This window comes from Ambystoma mexicanum, chromosome 10 (assembly GCF_040938575.1).
Source record: "Ambystoma mexicanum isolate Mex_15411 chromosome 10, UKY_AmexF1_1, whole genome shotgun sequence".
Taxonomy (NCBI): Eukaryota; Metazoa; Chordata; class Amphibia; order Caudata; family Ambystomatidae; genus Ambystoma; species Ambystoma mexicanum.
Genome location: NC_090932.1, coordinates 771,350,626 through 771,373,852, shown reverse-complemented (window position 1 = coordinate 771,373,852; position 23,227 = coordinate 771,350,626). Strand labels below are relative to the sequence as shown.

General features: G+C 50.3%; 1 protein-coding gene and 1 long non-coding RNA gene across 2 annotated transcripts in view; one reads left to right on the top strand and one right to left on the bottom strand.

The window, feature by feature from the left end:
* PLCH1 (phospholipase C eta 1) overlaps nucleotides 1-23,227 on the top strand; it is a 1,334,702-nt gene that overhangs the window by 148,018 nt on the left and 1,163,457 nt on the right. The window lies entirely within an intron of this gene.
* LOC138491730 (uncharacterized) overlaps nucleotides 1-23,227 on the bottom strand; it is a 44,300-nt gene that overhangs the window by 1,276 nt on the left and 19,797 nt on the right. The gene's annotated exons all lie outside the window — the stretch shown is intronic.

The window sequence follows — 23,227 nt, the reverse complement described above, 5'->3', positions numbered from 1 at the left end:
GGCAGATATTTACCCACCTGACCCCTAAGAGGCCAAACATTGCAAGGAGAAAAATGTATTTTACAACCCATCGTTCCCATTATATTGATACGTAAACTCCTTTGTATATATGCCCGGTGCTTGAACCTTGTTCTCTCCTCTCCGGGTGATAAAACCCCTAGAGGATCAAAAACTAACCGAAGGAGAACTCCTATATTCCAAAGTCTTAGCAAGACTGAAACTGCAAAGAACCGATCGCTAAGCAGTTAAACTGAAGTTGCACACCAGAAGAGGTCTAACCTCTATTTCATCTAATTTGAAGATCCCTGAAGCTCACAGCACCCTGAGCTGGCACCGTATTGCAAAACAAACCCTTGTGAAAACCCAAAGGTCCACCTGCCCTGCAGGTGACCAGGAGAAACAAGTCAGTAACTAAATATATATCCCAGCCCACTGGGAATCGCACTGACAGACACTTTCTGATAGTTAATGTAGAGACGCTGGAACGCATCGTGATAGAGGGTCATAATAATCTGATGGGAGATTAGTATCACTCCCAGACCCCACTATCCCACCGAGGGATATTGAGATTGCCCAAAGGAGGAGGACCCTCCCCACACATCCAAGGGAAAAAACCTTGCAACCCCAGAAGAAGGCTACCCTGAGGACCATATTAAAGCCCTGCTGTACACCGCTAAGGGAAAACTAAATACACGCTTGTACTTTAACCAAAAACTTGACCGTGGACGGGTCCCCCTTAGTTTATTGAAATACCAGGAATTAGCGCAAAGGAAAGTAACTGACATGAGGGAATGCTCAGCACGAGTATCATGATGCAATCTCCCCCAGGGATGGCGAAAAAAGGAATGAGGGGGAAAAGAACTCTGGGATAAATATCAATGTCCCGTAAATGAAAGGTTGTGCAATAAACCTGGGACCACAGACCCCTCAAACCCTGAGGTCCGAGTCTCTGAATCCGTGAGAGGCTGACTGGCCACTAAGGGAGTCAGGGGAAGGAAAATCAAGCACATAGTTCATAGCAAAACATCACTTATATAGTACTACGACCCTCAGGTATACGAGTGGTGCTTATCACGACAACGAACAGAGTGTGGTGTGAGGTGTTCACTTATCGATCTCAGCAGGATAAAAGACTGATTTAGACCCTTCCCAATTAGGGACCTGTATCCATACGGTCAGCACGGATGTGAAAACCCCATTCTATCCTCTGCACTGTAGAAAATAAAATATGTCTATATATATATATAAATATATATATACCCAATGAAAGAGGTTAATCAACGCTCTTGAGGGTACCGAAGCCTGCTTGAACTCCTCGACCAGAGGAGAAATAGCAACACCTGTTAGACGGTTAGCTGAACCACAGGCCAAGCCTTGGGGGGAAATCCCTGGGCAGGCGCCATAAAATCATTATTTGGCAACTCGACTGTTAGATAGCATCAAGTGTTTCCAAACACTTCCTCCAAGTAGAACCTGGTTGCTGAACTTGCCATGCCACACAACTGAACAGTTCCTCTCGAGCTGACCCCGTCTCCACCAATAGTTCCAATAGAATAATGAATGTCGAAAGGGACAAATAGTAAGGGAACACATCCCCCATAAAGAGAGCTTCAAGCCCTGCAGAACTCAATAGAGGCATAACGCAATCTGTTTTCTTCCACATGTTAGGAGAAAATACTGCAGCTTAATAAGCACAGGTATTGGGTGGAGCAATTGATATCGGGAAAACAAACCTAAGGAAAGGACTGAGTTGTCCTGAAACTAACCAAGGTAAAGGGCAACAGAATTTTAACTAAAAAGGCGAGGGTGAACACCAGCGGCTAGACAGGAAGTTACAACCTCCCACATGGGTCTGTATACAACAACCTCCACGCACTCTTTTCTTTAAAGTACTTAATACATAAATAAATATATAACATGGCCAAGAAGAGGGGTACGCCCTCACAGGGGTCTGGACCCCCAGCCCTTATAGAAGCTGATACTTACCGAGCTATGCGGGCTACTGAGCATTCTGAACATGCAAATGTGTTCCAGTCATCACTTAACCCTAGTGGTTACCCAAAGTACACTGAGTAAGTGCGTCTCAACTGCTCACCCTAGCAGGGTGTGGCAACCAGCAGTACACGAGGGAGTTCCTCGCAGTAGAAACCAGGCAAAGCCTGAAAACCAAGCAGGTTATGGCGTGCTTACAGAAAGACAATGACCTCTGCCATATGCAGCACTGAAACAAAGTTGCCAACCTTAAGGGAGGAAAACACTGAGCAAGTGCACCTCCAACTGCTCGCCCAAGCAGGTCGTGATAACCAGCAGTACACGAGGGGTAACCTCGCATTAGCACTCAGGCAGAACCTGAACCCGAGCAGGTTATGGCACAGCAACAGCCATATGCAGCACGCAACAAAGTTGCCGACTGTAAACGAGGAATACACTGAGCACGTGTACCTCAAACCGACCACCACAGCAGGGTGTGGAACCAGCAGTATACGAGGGGCCACCTCGCAGCAAAAAACATACAGGAAAAACCTGCCACCGAGCAGGTGACGGTACCCCTCCAGGGAGAATATTGACATCTGCCCCCAGCCGCACGTAAACAAAAAACTGCCAAGTTTAAGGGAGGAATACACTGAGCCAATATACCTGAAACGGCGCACCCCAGCAGGGTGTGGAAAACCAGCAGTAGACGAGGGGTTAACCTCGCAATAGAACTCAGGCAGAATCTGAAACCGAAATAGGGTATCGCCCCTACAGTGAAGGCAAATCACCCATGCCCTGAGTAGCACTGAAATAAATAAATAAAAAGCAGCAGAATGGCAGCGTATGAGGCTCTTCAATAGGCGAACTGGCGCAAATATATAGGCTGAAAGTATCGATTAAAACAGTACATAAAATATCTATTTTTAAATATATAAATACACACGTCAATACAAATAATAAAGGTATAAATGCACATCCATATGTGTACACTGCCAATGGCAGCAGCGAACCCAGGTCCTCTGCATGGAAAACCATTAACCTTCCCTTTGAGCTATGTCGCCTGTGCGCTGCAACAGAAGCCTTTCTGAACCATAAACAGATAATATACATATATACTAAAGAATAATAGCTCAAAACCAAGAAAACATGGCCTTTCAATGTAAGAGAGGGGACAGCAGCACGTAGTGGAAATGCTCATGAAAGAGCTCCACCAACGAAATGAGGGCCTAGGGAACTGCCTCCCAGCCGGGTCCTAGCATGCCTGCACCTGAATCCAAACGCGAGCAGCGTCTAAACGAAAAACACACACGCGATGCGTTTTAATTTGGCATGTATATATAGCGCTACGAACCCTCAGGTATCTGAGCGCTGCTTATATTACCCACGGTGTGTGGTGCTCATTCATCAAGCTTGGAAGGAGGAAAGAATGAGTTTGGCCCTTCCGGGATTCGAACCTGTGTCAGCAGGCTCTGCACCCATGGCAAAGCGAGCGCTCTACTCGCTGCGCCACCTTACCATCCCTGTGAAGGGAAAAATGAAAGAATATGGAGCCGCATTAGAGACGTGACGTGACACGCGTCGGTAAGAAGCTGAGCTTCTAAAACAGACCGCGCGTGTCACCAACCAAGCATGTGTGCAACGCGCGCTGCCTCCGGGGACTGGAGGCAGCCGCACACGGAGAACCAGCCTTCCCCGAAGGGAAGAATTTCCATGAACACGTGGGCAATGCGCGGCGACTCCAGGCCGCACCAAAATGAACAAACATTCCTTGAGGGGAAAGAAAGATAAGCATTTTCTAGGGACACGTGGGCAAGGCACGCTGCCTCCGGGGACTGGAGGCAGCCGCACACGGAGAACCAGCCTTCCCCGAAGGGAAGAATTTCCATGAACACGTGGGCAATGCGCGGCGACTCCAGGCCGCACCAAAATAAACAAACATTCCTTGAGGGGAAAGAAAGATAAGCATTTTCTAGGGACACGTGGGCAAGGCGCGCTGGCTCCGGGGACTGGAGGCAGCCGCATCAAGATAAACAAACTTCCCCTGAGGGGAATAAATTCCACGTGTCGCCGCCTGAGTATAATGAGCAGGCGAAGCGACTGTAAATATCAGCGCTATAAATCACTTTCAATACATAAAGTAACAGAAAATAACATTCTAAACTCCATAAATTCCACACAAAGGTAAGAACTAGGAGGAGTAACTTAGCTGTGGATTTCAGCAGCAAAGAAAGAGGGGTTGGGTTTAGAGTAATGGACTTATATAAGGAAGGGTCCCTGCTCATTGGCCTCCTGCAGGGCATGACCTGTCCTCCATGATGGATTGGGGAGTCCCCCCTTGCATTGACATTGAACTCAGTTTAGTTCTGTTTTAAACTTTTTTGTTTATAAAGTTTTTTTCTTTGCTGCTGTGGTTTCAGAGTAAAGATTAGAATGCATAATATGAGCCTCCTGTCTTGTCATAGAATTAAAATGCAGGAAGTGCCACGGGAGTCTTTGAACATGCGGGGTGCTTGCTGAGCACTGGCTGATATCACGTTGGTTACTTAGCAACCCGAGCGTCCGCGCAATTCACGTTGCTGCATGCTTTTCTGTAACATAGATAAATAAAGTGCGCGTGTTGTGCAATAAAAAGGGGCCTTTGGTGGGTGACCGGCCCACTGGCTCAGCCATTGCAATTGGCCCTTTTGGTTTGTTAGCTGCTGGGTTGCTTATCATATTTGTCACGGGCTCTTTTTATTCACCGCCCGTTGATGGCACCCTTTCTCCTTGTTTCCTACAACCCATCGCCTTACTGACTTTCCTTCCTCACCTTTTTCTCTCCCTTCTGATTCCTTCCTTTCCTTGGTCTTTTTTCGCTCCTTCATTCTGATCTTTCCTTCCTTGTGTCCCTTCCTCCTCCTGCTTCCAACCTCCTTCAGTCCATAGCTCTACTTTGCATTGTTTGACCATCTCCTAACTCCCATACCTATTCCAAAGCCTGGCTCCTATGTATACTCTGCGATGGGCCATGGGGTTGATGATGATTTGAAATTAGGTGACCTATATGGGCTTATTAGGTAGGTAGGACTGCAGTGGTCAGTAATGCCACCTCTCCCAGTACAGTGCCTATATATTAGTGCGCGGCCTGCAGTGCAGTGGGCCAAAAAAACTGAATGCTGAGTAGTCTTCCCTTTCTCCGTCTCCCCCTCTCTCTCCCTCCACTCTGCCGCTCTCCCTCTCGCCCCCTCTTTCTCTCGCTATCTCCAACCTCCTCTGCTCTTCTCTGCTCTTTCCTTCTCCAATCTCCTTCTTTCACGTATCTTCTAAATTGACAGCCTGATGTAAAGACCCATCTTGCCTGTCTCCAAATGTCCACACTGCATTCATCTGAGCAGGCTGGTAACTGGGGCTGTGGTTGTAACTTTTGTTTTTCCTGGGCTTTTATGAAGGACTGGTTGTGATTGACTGCTCAGGGATATAACAAGTGGCCTAGCCGGGATTGCCTAACAAGTGGGGCCTGGCGCTAATGTAGTTGGGCCCATCGCAGTGACATTACTATCTACAAGTGTCCACACAGTGCTGCAGAGTGGGCATTTACAGATTTGGGGTGGGCCTTGCCTGCCAGGCACTAGCCTGTCCACGCTTCTGGATAGAACTACAAATGTCAGATGTGAGCAATGGGGGTGGTACCTCCAGGTGTAGACCCGTGAACAGTGCTTAAAGTGGGCCGGAGCCTGCCGGGGCCGGGCCCCGGCAGTCTCCAAAAAGTGGGACTGAGGTGCCCTGCCGGGGCCCCTGTCCCACCGCAACATTGGCGGGAATCGCGGGATGCATTATCCCGTTGCGGCCGCAGCCGCGACGGGAGATGCGCTTGCAATGAAGTCAGGCAAGCTGACAGAAGTGGCAGCCAGTCACAGCGTCGCTGTGGCTGGCTGCCACTTCTGTCATAGTAACTGCGTCTGGTGACCCCTCGCGCGAGAGGTCACCAGAGGCAGTTACCGTCCCTTTGTTTCCCCAGGTCGCCGAGGCGTCTTTAACCCTCGGCGAACCTGGGGATTCATCGACATATTTTGAGGTTTATAAAAGATGGCTTTGAAAGTACACATTTCAAGCCATCTTTTATAAAGCTTTGCCGACGGACAATTTTGTCCGTAGTCAAAGCTTTATAAAAGATGGCTTGCATTGTGTACTTTCAAAGCCATTTTTATGAACCCGAAATGTTTAAAAAAGATGGCCTGAAAACTAGTCAAACCGTAGGTTATGCACACAAATATATATAAATGTTATATATTTGTGTGCGTACCTTACTATGGTTTGTGTACTTTGCAAGCCATCTTTTATAAACGTAGAAATAAGTTACATATTTCCATGTTTAGAAAAGATGGCTTGCATAGTACACAAACCATAGTAAGGTACGCACACAAATATATAACATTTATATATATTTGTGTGTATACCCTACGATTTGCGTACTTTTTAGGCCACGCCCCTCCCGCAAGCCACGCCCCAAATCAGGGCCCCCCCTCGATTTCTTACCCCAATTAAAGCCCTGCCCTGAAACCTCAATAACTACCTGGTCAGCCATCTTCGATTTTTTCCCCAGCATCAGTGAGTTATGGCGAGTACATGTTGTCGCCACCACTGCCGCACTTCCCTGTGCTCCACCATGCTCATAACCCCTGCAGCCGTCCATTTGCCTTTACTGCCAATTATTCTTTGCGCATGCACCCCAATGCATTACTCCTTATCCCCACAAATTGGCATGACACAGAATTTCAAATGGCAAACTTGGCCGCAGTTTTATTTCCATGACAACAGAATTATTTGTACACATTTGTGAACTTCATTCTGTCCGTGTTGCGCTTGCTTGCCGGATTTCCTTTGCTTCCCCCTATACTTGGTATAGTAGGCCCCCAACTCCCCCGCCCCATTGTACCTGTTCCAATCCTGCCCGTGCCGGTGTCCGTGGGTGGGGAGAGCGCCGTTTGTTTTTGGGGGAAGCTGAGCCTTATTTGTCCCTACCAGACGCCCCCGCCGTTTAGGCCCCCAAGAGGCGCTAGTCCGGAAGAGCGAAGACCCATTCCGTTTCCTTCTGGCTCGTCCGGAGTCTATCATTTGTGCTTGGTTGCCCAAACACCGCCAACTTGTCATATCCTGGCCTGGGTGTCCTGCGACAGCAACGCCCAGGTCTCCTGCTCCTTGCTTGTATTTCGTGGGTGGGTGGGTGGAAAACGAAATTCCTTCCACCTGCGAGGCGGCGGCCGTGTCCCAGTGCAGGAGCGAGATGCCTGGCACCCCGGTCCCGCCTGCTTATATCCTGATGGCCCCGCCCCTTTTCCTTTGTTCAGCCCTTCGCGGGCTTTTGGGCCATTAGGTCTTTGGCGCCGTTCCGCCCTTCGCCTTTTGACCCCCAGGGGAGGGTCCCAGGTCCTGGCGGCATGACCCCGCAGGGGTTACCCTGCTGCCTCCTCCATCTTGAGCTGATTTTTCCGTCGTCAGCTCCAGAAACGCCAGCGAATAATATGAGCGGGAGGGGGAATGCTTCTGTTTCATTTTACCCAAGTGTGCTGACATGGATTCAGAGTGCAGCACGGAAACGAGGTTTAGTCAAGCAAATGAGCTTTCAGACATCCCAGGACACATGACCCACCGTGGCTGCTCTCGGCAATAAACGTTTCCCCTTCTTAAAGGGACAGTAGTATTTTGGGCATACATGTGGCAGTCCCCTCCCTGCTTGTGCGGTATAAGTGACGTTGATCAAGGGATACCTCCCCCTTACCACCTCTGTGCATATTAATATCATACATTGTGTTGGTTTATACCTGGTACTGTACACACCAACATATATGGAAATAGGTCAACAGAAGCAGGCGCACATCCCCAAAATGTAAGTGGTTTACAAGTGTTGCAGTGCATTGAAAAATCAACTTTGTACATGTATTTATTGTTAAATACTTATTACATGTATTCACACACATTATCAGTTTGAATAATCTCATTTATTTTCCAATGCAAAGCCTCATTGCCCGAAAGAACAGCCTAGATTACGCAGAGTCCCTGCCCGGCCATTTGAGTCACTCATGTTGATCACAATATCGGAATCTGCAGGGGCTAGATCCAGACTAGATCTCTGCTCAGCTTAGATACACACAGGTCCACGCTTCCCAATCTCTGCTCGATCATCACACCCTTTTAGAAGGTTATACAAGGGATCTATGGATATGATTATTCCTCTGAGCATTCCATTATATCGTTTGTTCCCTTGTCATATACAGAAGTGCCATAAAAACTTGGAAATAAGTCTCGACTTTACCTTAAAGATGTCTGTCTCTTCTTGAAAAGGTGTATAATACAAACCCCAGTGAAATGGAAGCCTATCCGTGAAGAGGAGAGTATCACTGTACAATGGGAACTTTTGTTTTTGGTTCATAAAAATAGGGGTTGGGGGATAGTAAAACTGGGGGATGCAGAAGTAGGCTGGAGAGCAGACTTGGTAAGTAAATGTCACCAACTTTTACCATGAAGAGATGTGTGCCGCTACTTTTTAACCCATAGTTATTTATGTAAAAAGTGACTGGGCAATAAATATCCCCATGCTTGTATCACGAATAAAATGCAAACTATGCTGCCTGTACAGGGAAAGAAAAGCAGATTGCCAACTGGTGAGATTGTAGGAGCGGAATTTGAGATTTTCTGTGTTGACACGGCATAAACTATAAAAAGAGGCTATCGTGGATTTTCAATATATGAATTCTAAATCGAGTCCAAATATCCACCCAATTGGTGATTAACTTAATCCATCTCAAAGCAAAAATAAGGACCGACATGTGTCTTCCACAATATTGGATGACCCGGTTGTGGAGACCTTGAGAAAGCACAGAGTTGTGCAGTGAAAAGAAAGAAAGAATTATGTAAAAAACAAAAGTAAATAGGGGAAAAGCAAGACTAAATGCACATTTTTTTTAAAGCAAATGGATCTAAACGATGTGCCTAAGAATCCAAGTCTGGAAATTAAGCTGAAAATGGCGGCATATTGGACGTCCTTGGTAGTTTGCTTGGGATGGTATGATGGTATCTGCTATAGTGCATTGCTGGTCCCATACCGCAGGAAAGGAAAGGGTAGTTTGGCTGGGGGCTTCACCAAATGCAGGCTGCGTATAAGCTTCAACTCACCCTGCTTGGGGTGGTGCCCGCACGAGCTCTGAAGATGTAGTCAGGACCCTGATCAATATTCATCTCTTAGGCACCAAGTGATTTGCATTTTCATAATCATGCCTTGTTGTAAAACAGTCATTTATTTAACCCAGTCTGATCCTCCTCCTTATTGACTGAATCTGGACATGCTGCATCCATTTATTGTACCGCCAGGCTCCTGTTCTTTAACCAACAGCAAGAAGGCCACAACTTTAGTGCAAGTTTCTTAGTCATGCAAGTCCATTTCTCCTTCTTCTTTCAGGTTTTGGGGAGCCTGGAAAGACTAAGCCAGGTCACAATACAGTTACTTGAGTTCTTTGTAGGAACCAAAAGAAATTGATCAGCTTGCTTAGTTACTTGCCGAGCTCTACTTTTTATACCCTGCACCTGGCTTGTACATGTTTAAAAGTGGGTGCCTGCAGCTGTTCTGTGGCAGCTACTATGATCTACAAAAAGCCTTTATCAGTGCCTAATTTCAAGTCACATTTAACACAACTCTGTTCCTCTGGTGTACAAACCACATTTTCTGCGAGTTAATGTACACAATAATTTGTGCAAGGGATGGCATGGCACACAAGGTTTCTGCACACTTGTAAAAAGTGCATCATTTCATTATCTGGTCCACCTAAATGCGCCTACAATGCCTTTAAAGTATATGATGGTGGTACGGTTTTGTTTGTCTAACCTCAGTTTCTGCTTTCGTTGTTCATTACTAAAAAATACACCTGCAAAGATACTAATGCAAATGTGACGTTCCCTTCCTTCTTGCGAAATGTGCAGTAAATAAAAAGCTGGTTTTGTTTGCTTGAATTTTGTGTGAATCCAATATGGGTCAATATGAAATTAGTAATAGTAAGCCAGAGTGGCTTGATAGAAGCTTATTCATTGATTTCACCCCTTCTATTCCTCAAACATCTGGGGGAATCGATAAACAACGTCTTGATGGTTCGAGTTTGGCGTAATTGGCTTGAATCTAGCACTAGTAGAAGATTTATCAAATAAAGCTGTCTCTTTTCTAGTTCAAGAAATGATTGTTTATCAGTTAATTAATTTGCTTGTAATGTTTCTTATTCTGAGTAATTGGATATCAAAATTGGGCAGTCCCTGCTCATATGGCAACAATATAGGGTTTGTATCGCCTGAACCTTTGTGAACGTCCATAGCATGAGGCCAGGGGTGGACTGGGAACCAAAAGAGGCCCTGGAAATTATTTTCAAAGTGGCCCCATATTACACATTTTGAGCAAGCCCAACCCCTTTCGTATGAGAAAATGTGAAAATAAAAAACAAAAGAGGCCCAGGGTGCCTAGACACACATCTCCAGAGTAACCAGTGGGTCAGTCCAGCCCTGCATGAGGCAGATGCATTGCTACCCTGCTGGTGTTGGATATTGAGTTGCCTAGTAAGGTTTCCAATTTTTAAGAACATGTGATACTGTACATCATTAATTGACAAGGTTGCATATGTTTGTTCTCGTTTTAAATGTATCATTAATTATGCTATATTCATATATTTGCATTGGTTTTGCTTTATAATTGTATTCTTTATATGTAATAAAACTGTAGGTAGTATTTGCAAGTAAATAAAAAAAAAAGCTACTAATTCAGGTGTTACTGGAGATATACATCCTTCTCATCCATAGATGACGCTCCCATGTCCGGTTAAGCTTTTCCCTCTGACAAAAAGAGGTTTTCTGGGAGTTGCAGGTCTTTTTGGGGGGTTTCCCCAAATGATCTGGGTGTTTTGGGGTTTCCCGAGGGGCCCAAAATGTTTGATGGGGGCCACCTTATGACTGTCTATTGCTCAAGTGTTGGGTACTTTGATACAAGTAGTAATCATGTGTTCAGTGTGTTTAATTCCTGGCCATCCAGCCATACGTTTTTGCCTCATTGATTGACCTGATGGCATAATCTAAACCACATGTTTTTTAATGGAATCTGAATCTTGCTTTGGCTTTTTTGCACCGCCCCTGTCTTCCTTGTAGCTTCATTGGATTTAAACACTGGTAGGGAAAGCAGCCGCTGTGTTGGCCATTTTCCTTTTTTGTTTCTGTTCATGAACTTGGGCTGCATGTGGTTCTGTACACCCATCCATCTTTAATTCCCAAGATATTTAGACGCCACAATCTAAAGGCTGATTACGTTTTCCAATCTTGATATGGGACACATTCTTAGGATTTGACATTGACAACCAAGGCATTTAAACATAGTTTTATTTTGTGGGGAATATGTTATGACCCTTCCAAAAGGTACTGATACTCACTCTGGGAAGGAAAAGCTATTCCTATACGTTTCTTGAAACCAATCCCTGTTTGAGATATGTACCCTTCGATAAATATTACCCTGGATACAAGCCTAAAAATATGTGTTCTGTTTTATCAAGTAGTTATTTGCAACATGTAAACCTAACGCCTGCACACTTGGGGGCTCATCAATCCCCTGATCTCCAGACCTTGGCGGCACATCTTTGTTGCAGAACCAGCGAGGAACAATTTCTAACATGGCCGCCCCACACGGCAACCAGATCAGCTGTTTCTAAGTAGGACGAACCCCACGCTGAATGTATGACCGTCTGCACTTCCTTGTGCAGGTGCATGGAGCCGGCAGGCGATCGCCATCCCCCTCAAGGGCCTCTCTAAGGGCCATGTCCCTCCCTGTCTGGGGCGGGGGGGCCCTCCTGGATCGCGCCAGTTCTCCGCAGTATCCAGATGCAGATCTGTTCACCTGGTAAGACTTGCGCCTGCATATTATCCACATTCATTTAATCCATAATGCCTCCTTCACTGTCTTCATGCTCTCTCAACACTGGTCTGACCCTCCTCGCAGAATATTCGTCTACTCAGGCGACCTGCCACCATTACTGGCAACACAATCTTTAATATTACCACTGGTCTTGGTCCTTGACTAATCCTGCCTGCACTCGGCTCGCCTGTGCTGGTACGGTTACCCTAACTTCCTCACCGAAATGCACATGAACAACCCTGTGGACTCCTAGAATCATTGTATTTATTAATTCCCATTTCTAATCTGATGTCCATATGAATCCGCTTCTAGTCGCAATCTATTACTGCTGCTGTCCTTCTAAAATGTTTTACCTCTTGAACTAGCCAGATGTAAATCGCATTTGGCTGCGATGATTACTGCTCCTGACCTCACCTAAATTGCTGCTTTCTATATGCCTGCCGGTATTCCTACCTACTGTTTCTGCTCTCTTCTAACCTCACCAAATTTGAACTTGGGTGTGCATCCTCCTTTTTGTGCTGTTTTAGTGCTTCTTGGGAAATTCGAACTTGGGTGTGCTTTTTATTCTGTGCACTGTCCTTTACACACCTCCCCCGCTGTGTCTGCCTGGCTGCTAGGCCACTTGGTGAGTTCCTGTACACTGTGCCGCATCCCTGCTCATCCAACCCGCCCCCAACCCCCCCACTACTCCCATGGCACTCTCCATCTCTCCTATCTATTCTAACTGCCATTCTATCACTTATCCTACCTCTCTCACAAAGTCTGGAAGCTGAAAAAAGCTCTCCTGAACTCTAATCCAGGCCTACCTATCGCTGACACTTTCAACAATGCCACTTCCAGAAATACTATTACAGATATCCTCTTCACTGTCCCCACTCTTGACCTGTGGACTCCCCCATCTGGTCTTCACTCTTTCTCCTGCCCACCCATTAATGTTGGCACTAGTTGTGCAGTACTCCTTGCATACGTCTCATCCTCTAGATGTATCATTAATGTCTATCATAATGACACTATCTTGCCTCAAGGATCTCAACTTGCCCTTCTCCTTCTCGATCTGAGCCTGCCATCTCTCATAAACGTTCCCCCTTGTACTGCCACCACTGCTTTCTCTCCACTCACCCACCACCATCGATGGGTGTACTCAGCCCCTGTGCACCCCCTGGTAAAACCTTCAAAGGTGGCTAGCTACTCTGAATGCTCACTCTCCTGTCAAACACTCTTCTGACATCTATCTCCTTCTCGAAGACTTTGACCTGGACGTTCTTGCTTTTACCGAAACGAGGTTCAATGCCAGCACTGTCACTGCTCTTGACACTCTCCTTGACCTGCTCTTGAAACCCAAGAGGCCTGTAGGTGGAGTGGCCCTAATCTTCCCTGAGTGGGTCCCTGCTTACATCATTCCTACACAATCCTACTCCTCTTTTTTGAATGCCTTGTCTGTAGGTTTGGGGTCTCGTCTACTCTCTCTCATCCTCGCCACTATCTAGAGACCCCCTGGCCCTATCTCCTTCTTTTTCTCTGAATGGGCTGACTTTGCCTCATCCCTTTCAACCTCTTCTTCCAAACTCTTCCTCCTTGGTGACTTCAACATCCACCTCAACTCTCCTGAATCATCTACCTCTCAGTTCTGGGTCCTCTGTGACTCCCTCTCTCTCACTCTTCTTCCTTCCAGTCCGACTCACTCTGCCAGCCACACTCTTGATGCCCAGATCTCTGGTGACATCCCTGTCTCTAATCCGGTCACTGTCCCACACTACTGGTCTGACCACTCTCTCCTTTCCTCCCACCTGGGGCCACTAGGCCCTCTATCTGAGCCACCTCCTGCACTGCCAGATGAAGCCAGAGTCAGTTGCTGCTTTCGCCTCCACCTTCACCCCCCCCTCCCTCTCCCGATTCTCCCTCTGACTCTGTCCTTGCTAACCTACTCCTTGCCATCTCTAACACCCTTGACATCCTTGCCCCTGCCATGAGGATCTGCCTAAAACCTGCCACCAAGAACAACAGCTGGTATGACTCTGATCTAGCATCTCTGAAACGCAAGTGCACAGTTGCTGAACGAAAGTGGCAGACCTTGGGCGTATCCTCTGACAAACTGGCCTGCTGCCTGCTCGAAAGGCAATATCTCTTCTCTGTGTGCTCCAAGAAACGGGCCCACAACCAAGCCAGCATTTCTGGAGCCACTAACAAAACAGCTGAACTTTTAAAAATCTGCAAGGAACTCTCCAATCCACTTACAGTTTCCACCTCTCTCCTTCCTTCCCAGGTTCTCTGCACTGCCTTGACCTCCCACTTCACATCCAAAACTCAGGACATCATGTCCTCCCTCTCCTCCACCTGATCCCCTCTACCACGCCTGCTCCCCTTGGTCCCCCTCCTCCCACCTGCCCATAACACTGGATGTGGTCCCTAAAGTGCTCCACTCTAAATTGGCCTCCTCCAAACAGGTGCCCCTGCTCCTCCAGAACCATTAAGGACAACATCTCCCCTGTGACCCCGGCTCTTGCTGACTTCTGTAACCATTCCTTTGCCACTGCCTCTTTCCCCCTTTCCCTCAAGCACTCCCTTGCGCACCCTCTCTTAAAAAAGCTGTCTGCAGATCCCGCCTGCCAAGCTAACTATCGCCCTATCTCTACTACACCTTTCCTGGGTAAACTCTTGGAGAAGCGGTCCTCCCCCACCTGACCCTCCACACTGATCTTGTTGGTTGCCTTCATGACCTTCAATCTGGATTTCGGGCACCCATCGGCACAGACACTGCTCTCCTGAACACCTGTGAAAAACAAATCTCGACTCCAACCCTCCTGCTGTTCTCTTTCTCCTCGATCTCTCCTCTGCCTTTGAGACGGTCAACCATTCTATCCTCATAAAACGTCTGCGACACCCTTAACAACACTGACCAGGCACTGGATTGGTTGACCTTATTCCTTACTAACTGCCCTTCCCAGATGCAATTGGGCCCTTCTTTCTCCACCACCACCCTCCGCATTTATGGTGTCCCCCAGGGCTGTATCCTAACACCATTACTCTTCAATATCTATCTCGCCCCTCTTGCTAACATGATCTCCTCCTTCTATCCCCATTTACAGTGTTATGACAATGACACACAGCTTTCCTTCAAACTTCCCTCTACTTCCCCCTCTTCCTCTGCTCTCATCCCTGACTGTCCGCCATTCAGGCATGGTGTGCAGAAAATGATCTCCGTCTCAATGCCAGTAAGACAGAGACACCTGTGCCCTCCCTTCCTCCCTCTGCTCTGGCCCCCCTCTTTGGGCGCTCTAGCCCCACCATCCTGTGAGGCCAAAAATCTCGGGGTCATCTTCGACTCTGCTCTCTCCTTCACCCCTCACATCATGAACCTTACCAAGAAGTCCCACTTCCAGCTTCACCACCTCCGAGGCATTCTCTCTTTTCTCACCTACCCCCTGGAAGCTCAATATCTCCAGAGCTCTGGTCCTCTCCAGGCTGGACTGATGCAACAGCCTCTTTCTCAATCGTCCTCTTTCTTCCCATTCGCCCGCTCCAGCTAATCCAGAATAGGGCAGCAAGATTTAGTCTTGGTCTCAGACCCAGGGACTGTACCTCTCCAGCCCTAAAATCTCTCCACTGTCTCCCGGTGGTTATAAGGATCAATTCTAGACCCTCTGCATCATCCACGTGGCCTTCTGGGGCCTGGGACCACGCTATCTCAAACTTTCCCTCCCTAAATACTCCCCTGCTAGAGCCCTATGCTCCTCTAACTCCAACTCTCTCACTGTCAAACACTTCTCCAAGCAGAGAGTGGGGCGCAGGTACCTCTCCTCGGCTGGTGCCTCCCTTTTGGAACAGCCTCTCTGCCCCTCTTAGACTTGAGCCGGACCTCCTTAAGTTCTGGAAACTGCTCAAAACTCTGCTCTTCGCCACCTTTTTCCCCTACCCTGCTAATCACCCTACTGCCGCTTTGACCGCTGGCCCGACACTCATGAAGCCCACTGCATTGCCCTCAGGGCCCCTGCTTGGTGGTTCCACATCCCACCCTTGAGATTCGCCTTAGTAGCACTTAGCCGAAGGTTCTCCTCCTTGGCTCCCCTTAGCACTTCCCTCACGGGCCCTCCCCCAGCACCTGTCCACTCCTCTGCTCCTCCTTCCTTCCCGCTCCCCTGCACTTCTCCTCAACGCACTTGCACGTCTGAATACCACAAGGCTAGTAGGACCATGACTGTATATTTACTGGTTTTTGCCATTGTTATCTTTCCTGTTCCCTTCCATTTAGCCTTGTGGCGCTTTGAAACACAAGTCTGTTGTATAAAGCGCCTAACAAATGCTCAATAAAATAAAATAAATGCCTGGTTTGGACTGTTACTGTTATCCATGAATGCTCCCTTGTAATCAGTTACCTCTTTGTAGTAGTGGAAGGGAGACAGCAATAGTCTTTGAATGTTATTCAATTACCATTCCCCCCTCTACCAACATGTTCTGCTTAAGTGCTGCTATATTATTGCTTCTTGTTGTCTTTGCTTAATCTGAACTCAGGGGTCAGTTGTGCAGGGCATGTAATTGGGCGGAGGGGCGTGACATGCATGCTAGAGATGCACTAAGGGATCTGGAATTTACAGACCTCTAAGATCACCATCAAGATGCTCTCTCTGTGCAAAGCCCTGAAAAGGATTGAAACTCTAAAAGATCTGGAAATAAGTGCTGCAAGAAGACCCGGGTTTTCCAGACTATAGAAGGAAGCGTGAAGGGGGCTTTTTGAACAGAGCCAGATTTGCTGAAGTGACACACAGAGTGCAGAAAGTACTAGAGAGGGTTGGAGGGCTTTTGGTGGAAACCTGGTTTTGAATTCGGTGTTGGCGGAAGGTGGTTTATGAGAGCATAATGGGTAATGTAGAGACACTTCAAGTGGATGCCCTAGATAACCCGGTACCCTGTGGGAGGCTGATGAGACTAGTGAAATGTGATCACTCCTCTTGAATTGCCATTCAGTGATACCATTTCACTAGTCCACTCTTCTGCTTCTCCTAGGGGATGAGCTGCTGCATTCTGGACTCTTGCAAGTCTTCGGGTGAGAAAGGGAGTTAGCTTAAGAAAGATGCTGTTGCTGTCATTAAGCCTGAAAGAGTTTTTAGGGCATTTACAATCACCAATCTGAGGAGGAACAACAGGAAGGGGAGGATTCTTTTGAGGGGCCACAAGTGAAAGATAGGGTAGCAAACCACAGAGTTGATTTGTGGAGCCTATAGAGCAGTCTGCGTAGAAGCAGGTGTCTAGATTGAGATTCTCAGTTGTTGTTTTGATGCATTCTTGGGGCAAATGTGCACATACTGTCATGGTTAATAATGACTGCTATGCATGGCTGGCATATGGTTGCTAATGGTTGATACTGGGAGGTAGCCTATTGAATAAGTGTTCTATAGATTTCTAGGTAGGTAATGTTTCCTTTATTTGCTGTTGCTGCTTTTTGTGCTATACATTCAGCTTGCCTCTGTTGCGAACATTTTTCTATTTTGCAAGATCTTCAAGCCTTTGTGAGAAATCTGAGGGTATTCTCACTCCTGAGCCCCTTGGATCCTCTGTGCAGGTGGCCAGGTAAAGGCCATTGCTATTGGATCCCAACCGTGGGGGCGGAGAAGCGAGGGAGGATCTCCTGGGTAGATGGTCTTTGGGGATTGGGAGTTGGGTGCCCTGGTGCGAGACATGGTACCCCCCTTTCCCTATTGATAATAAACCCAATCCTTCCCCAGTCTTCCTGAACAGTTATAAGCCAGTTCCCCTGGTTCCTTCACACATGACAATTGACAGTACTGGGACGACGACGAAGAAGCAACTAAGCGCAATGAAGACTATGCTCTTCTCCAGCATGGGGTCTGGCATGGATTCACATGCTCATGAATATTCCCCGTCGTCAGGCTGGGAATCCTCGGTAAAGAAAAAATCAGTATCAGTTTCGTTTCTGATCTGTCTTTCGTAGTAGTAACCAATCCCTGATCTCTGCGTCATACTGACCACAGCCAATGACTGCCCTCTACCTAAGCCCCGCCTCTGGCAGCCATCTTCAGATTTTTACCGCACGTTCAAGTGTTGGGAGTCCTCGTGCTTAGCTCTCGAGCTTTTTCAGGTGAATTTTCAAATTTTTTCGGTTAATCGAGCCTCAAGCTCCACCGTTTCTACTCCCGTTAATGGCTACCCGTTGCAGGATTTTCCTACGCCCCTCAAGGGTGAAGATTTCGTCGAATCAACTTCTTGGAGGATTCCAGAAGATTTGCGGCCTACTTCGAGATGGCCCGGGATGCGAGTTCGTCACCCGGTCCCAAGCTGTTTCGCAGCTGCCCTGGTTGCGGGTTGCAGAATGTGTTTAAGGAAGACGAACATTCGCGATGCCTCTACTGTCTTTATGTGGACAAGACTCATGTAGAGGACTGCCAGTTCTGCAAGAACTTGTCGGAGCGGACCATGAGGGACCGTCGATCCCGTCTCGCAAGCTGGTTGGAGAAGGGCTCGACGGGTGAGAAGAAGAAGAAAGGGTCCGAGCGGGCTTCTAAGCCTGTGCGGGCGCCCCGGCGACAGGGGCCCAACAGCAGGCCAAGTGCCGCGAGTCCGCTGGCTCCGGGAGCGCCGAAAGATCGGGCTCTTCGGTTGCCAGGCAGGGCGCACCTTCCCCGGCACCGTCAACCACGAGCCAACGCTCCGGTTCGGGAAGAGGAAGTCCGAGACCCCGGGTAAGCTTCGGGAGAAGCCCCGTCTGATCTCGGAAGAGGGGGAGCGAGGCGTCGCCCCTCCCCCGAAGGAGCGGGCTCGGGACGCACCGAAGGTGGTCAAGGCCCCTACCCAGCAGGCGAAGGCCTCTATCGAGGCTATCGCGGCGACTCTGGCCAAGCCGGCAGAGACACCGCCAGCGGAGACCGCCTCCGGGACTAGAGTTTCCCTGCCGCCAAGGAGGGAATCCTCTTTTCAGCCCATCGTCGTGGCCGCCATGATGGAAGAAGCGAGGGGGGGCACGGTGCCCTCCTCGAGCTCGGAGTCAGCCTCGGAGGAGGAACTGACCGAGGCCGTGAGGAACCTCGAAGTCCAATTCGAGAAGGTTCGATCCCTTCAGGAAGAGCCTCGGGAGATAACCGAGGAAGACGACGATGGTGAGGAAGAGCGGCCTTCCCTTCCGGCGCAGCCGGATCCTAGGCCTCAGGATGGCTCGGCGGCCATTTTGTCTGCCATCCAGTCCTTATGCTCTGAGATAAGGATGAGATTCCCACGGCCCAGGCCGGAGGACCCGCAACCTGGCCCGTCGGGAAGTCCTCAGAACAAACAACGGAGGACCCAACCCTCTCCTCCGCTCGCCCCCATAAGGCCTACAGTTCCCTCCTCATCCTCCCACGAGTCGGGAGATGACGGTGCGTTGGGCTCGACGACGGGTTCTGAGGGCGACGGCGACGACGACGGAACAGGTCTCCCGTCGCACGGGCTTCACCGCCCGACGAGATTGCCTCATTCCACGCCATGATCGCCAGGGCGTCCGAATTGTTCCAGCTCTGCCCGGAGGAGCAGAGAAAGGAAGGTTTCCTCTATCAGCGCCGGGAGGCCAAGAGGAAGACGGTCATCGCGGTGCCCCTAATCGATGACATCTGGGAGGAGGGCCTGTTGGTTCTCAAGAACCCCTCCACGGCACCAGCCAAACGGGACCGGTATGAGAAGAAGTACCGGGTCCCCGAAACCGCCCCCCTGTGCCTCAGGGCCCAGCCAACGCCAGACTTGGTCGTCTCGGTGGCGGCGAAGAAGAAAGCGGCGGGGTCAGGAGCCTCGACGTCGAATTCCCCGCCGGACGGCGAGGGAAAGAAGTTGGACGCCATGGGGCGGCGGGTCATTTCGTCGGCGGCGACGACGATCAAAGCGGCCAACGCCCTGGCGATCGTGGCCCGTTACGACAGGGAGCTCTGGTTTAAGCTGGCCCCCATATTGGACTTCCTGCCGGACGACAAGAGGTCCGAGGCTCTGGAAATACTGCAAGAGGGCGAGGTGGCGTCGGACCACGCCATAACAGTGGCAACTGATATTGCCGATACCGGGTTCCGCCAGCTGGGCAACGGTGTTTGCCTACGACGACGGGGTTGGCTCCGGGCGACCGACTTCCGTCAGGACGTCCAGACCAGGGTGTTGGACATGCCGTTCGACGGCAGCAACTTGTTCGGGAAGGCGGTGGACGAATCCCTCCAAGCCATAAAAACGGACACGGAGACGGCCCGCGCCCTAGGAGCCATTCAGCAACGACGGCCCTTTCGGAGCTACGGAGGCAGACAGGGTGCCTCCAAGGGATCCAGCGGTGGCTCGTCGTCCTACCACCAGGCGGCACGCTCCTCGTCTCAGGAGGGCTACAGGGGTCGCGGCAAGCAGGGAGCGCCTCGCCGCCGTCGGCAGGGTGGCCAGGGCGGCAAGGCCACCACCTCCAAGCAGGACTGAACCGGCCGTGGTCTCGGGCCCCCACCGAAGCAACCCGGTGGGAGGCCGGCTGACGAACTTCGTCGGCATGTGGAAGTCCATCTCCACCGACCGTTGGGTGCTGGATACCCTGGCAAGAGGACACTCTATCGAATTCCTGAAGAAGAGCCCTCACGTTCCAGCTGTGGCCAGGAAGGAAAATCACGTCCCGCAACTGCTGTTGGAAGTACGGGCGATGCTCAGGAAAGGCGCCATCGAGCTTGTCCCGAAGAGGCTCTGGGGTATACTCAAGGTACTTCCTCATCAGGAAGAAGACAGGCGGCTGGCGCCCCATCCTGGACCTTCGTCGTTTGAACAAATACATCAGATCACAAAAGTTCAGGATGGTCACCCTCCAGCACGTACTGGGACAGCTGGAGGAAGGCGACTTTCTGTCGTCGTTGGACCTGGAGGATGCATACTTCCACGTTCCCATCCTCAAATGTCACCGAAAGTTCCTCAGGTTCGTCGTCCAGGGACGCCACTACCAATTCAGAGCACTGCCGTTTGGATTGAATTCGGCCCCCAGGGTCTTTACCAAGTGCCTAGCACCAGTGGCGGCGCGGCTGCGCCTGCAGGGGATTCACATCTACCCCTACCTGGACGACTGGCTCATCCGCTCAAGGACGAGGGAACTCGCCGTCGAACACACTGCGAGGACCGTCCAGCTACTCACAGACCTGGGATTCGCCATAAACTACCCAAAGTCCCACCTGGTGCCGTCGCAGGTGGCCCTGTTTCTGGGAGCGAAGCTCGATACAGTGAGGCGCCTGGCGGCCCCGTCGGAAGAACGGACGAAAACCATTCTAGGCAAAGTGCAGCGCCTGCTTGCCACGGACATGGCCAGGGTGAGGTCCATCAAGTCCCTCCTGGGGATGATGTCCTCTTGCATCTACCTGGTGCGCCTCTGCAGACTACGGATGCGCCCTCTTCAAGAATTTCTCGACGCCCGTTGGATGCAGGCGACGGGCACCTTGGAAGACAGGGTCCCCCTCAACGAGGTGTTCCGGCGGGCGATTCAGTGGTGGGGCGTTCGAGCGCACCTCACGGCGGGCAAGGACTTTCAGACGCCGGCGTACCAGGAGACGGTGACGACGGACGCCTCCCTGGAAGGTTGGGGCGCCCACACCGGAGATCTCCACGCAAGAGGCCTCTGGCTCCCGGAGGAGAGGCTCCTGCACATCAACGTCCTGGAACTCCGAGCCGTGTTCTGGGCTCTCAAATCGTTCCTCCCGTCGCTCAAGGGCAAGGTGGTGCGGATCTTCACGGACAACACCACGACAATGTTTTACATACGGAAGCAGGGAGGCACCAGATCCCCAGCCCTATCGAAGGAGGCACAGGATCTGTGGCACTGGGCGGTCGCCCATGGGATGTACCTGGTTCCCTTCCACCTGGCAGGAGAAAGCAACACAATTGCCGACTAGCTCAGCAGGGAGCTGCACGCGTGTCACGAGTGGGAACTGCGCCAGGATCAGGTGGATCTACTCTTCCGACGATGGGGCAAACCCCAAATCGACCTGTTCGCAACAGCGATGAACTCGAAGTGCAAGAGGTTCGCCAGCAGGTTTCCCCAGCCGAGAAGCATGGGCGATGCGTTCTCGTTCCCCTGGGACGGCCTATACCTGTATGCGTTCCCTCCGTTGCCGTTGCTGCTTCGACTCATCAGCCAGCTCAAGAGGTCCCGGTGCAGGATGATCCTCGTCGCACCGGCGTGGCCGAGGCAGATCTGGTTCCCGGACCTTCTGGACTTGTCAACGTCCCCTCCCATCAAGCTGTCGGCGGACGCGGACCTTCTCTCCAGAGCAGGAGGCGCCATCTTCCACCACGACCCGGCGTCGCTGAACCTGTCGGCCTGGCTCCTGCAGCGCTAGAGTTTGGAAGCTACGATATACCGGCCGATTGCAGAGAGGTTCTTGCAAAGGCCAGGGCGTCCTCGACTCTCAAATGCTACGGTCATAAGTGGAAGAGGTTCTCTATCTGGTGCCGAGCACAGAAGATCAACCCCCTACGGATTACGGCCCCTCAAGTGCTGCCGTACCTGCTATCGCTGGCAAAGGCTGGGCTAGCCCATGCCTCCATTAAGATTCATCTGGCGGCGATCTCCAGATATACCAGAACCACAGGACGGACGTCCCTGTGGTCCCATCGACTCGTAAAAGAGTTTATGAAAGGACTGTTCCGGTCGTTCCCGCCGGTGAAGGCCCCGGCCCCGGCGTGGGATCTTAAAGTGGTGCTGACCAGGCTCATGGGGCCCCCATTCGAGCCGATGCACTCCGCACCTATGAAGTTTGTGTCGTGGAAGACTGCGTTCCTGGTGGCCATTACCTCCGCACGACGAGTGGGAGAGATCGAGGCCCTATCCTGCAAAGCACCGTACTTGACTTTCCATGCCTCGAGGGTGGTGCTTAGGACGCACTCCTCCTTTATGCCCAAAGTGCCATCGGACTTCCATCTTAACGAGCCCTTGGTGTTACCTGTTTTCTTCCCGTCTCCTTCGTCGCCGGCCGAGAGGACTTTGCACTCGCTGGATGTGGCTAGAGCGCTGAAGTTCTACGTGGACCGCACGAAGAGTTTCCGGAGGACATCACAGATGTTCGTGAACTTTGGACCTGTGAATCAAGGGAAGGCTCTCTCGAAGTCTTCTATTTCCAGATGGCTCTCCGGCTGCATCATGCACTGTCACCGGTTGGCTAACCGACCGCTGCCAGGCCGTCTGAGAGCCCATTCGACCAGAGCGATTGTTGCTACTACGGCGTTCTTATCTGGCGTGCCCCTGCTGGACATCTGCAGGGCTGCTACGTGGAGGTAGACGCACACCTTCACGAGATTCTACTGCGTCGATCGGGATTCCAGGGAGGAGTCCAGGGTCGGCCAAGCAGTGCTGCGCAACCT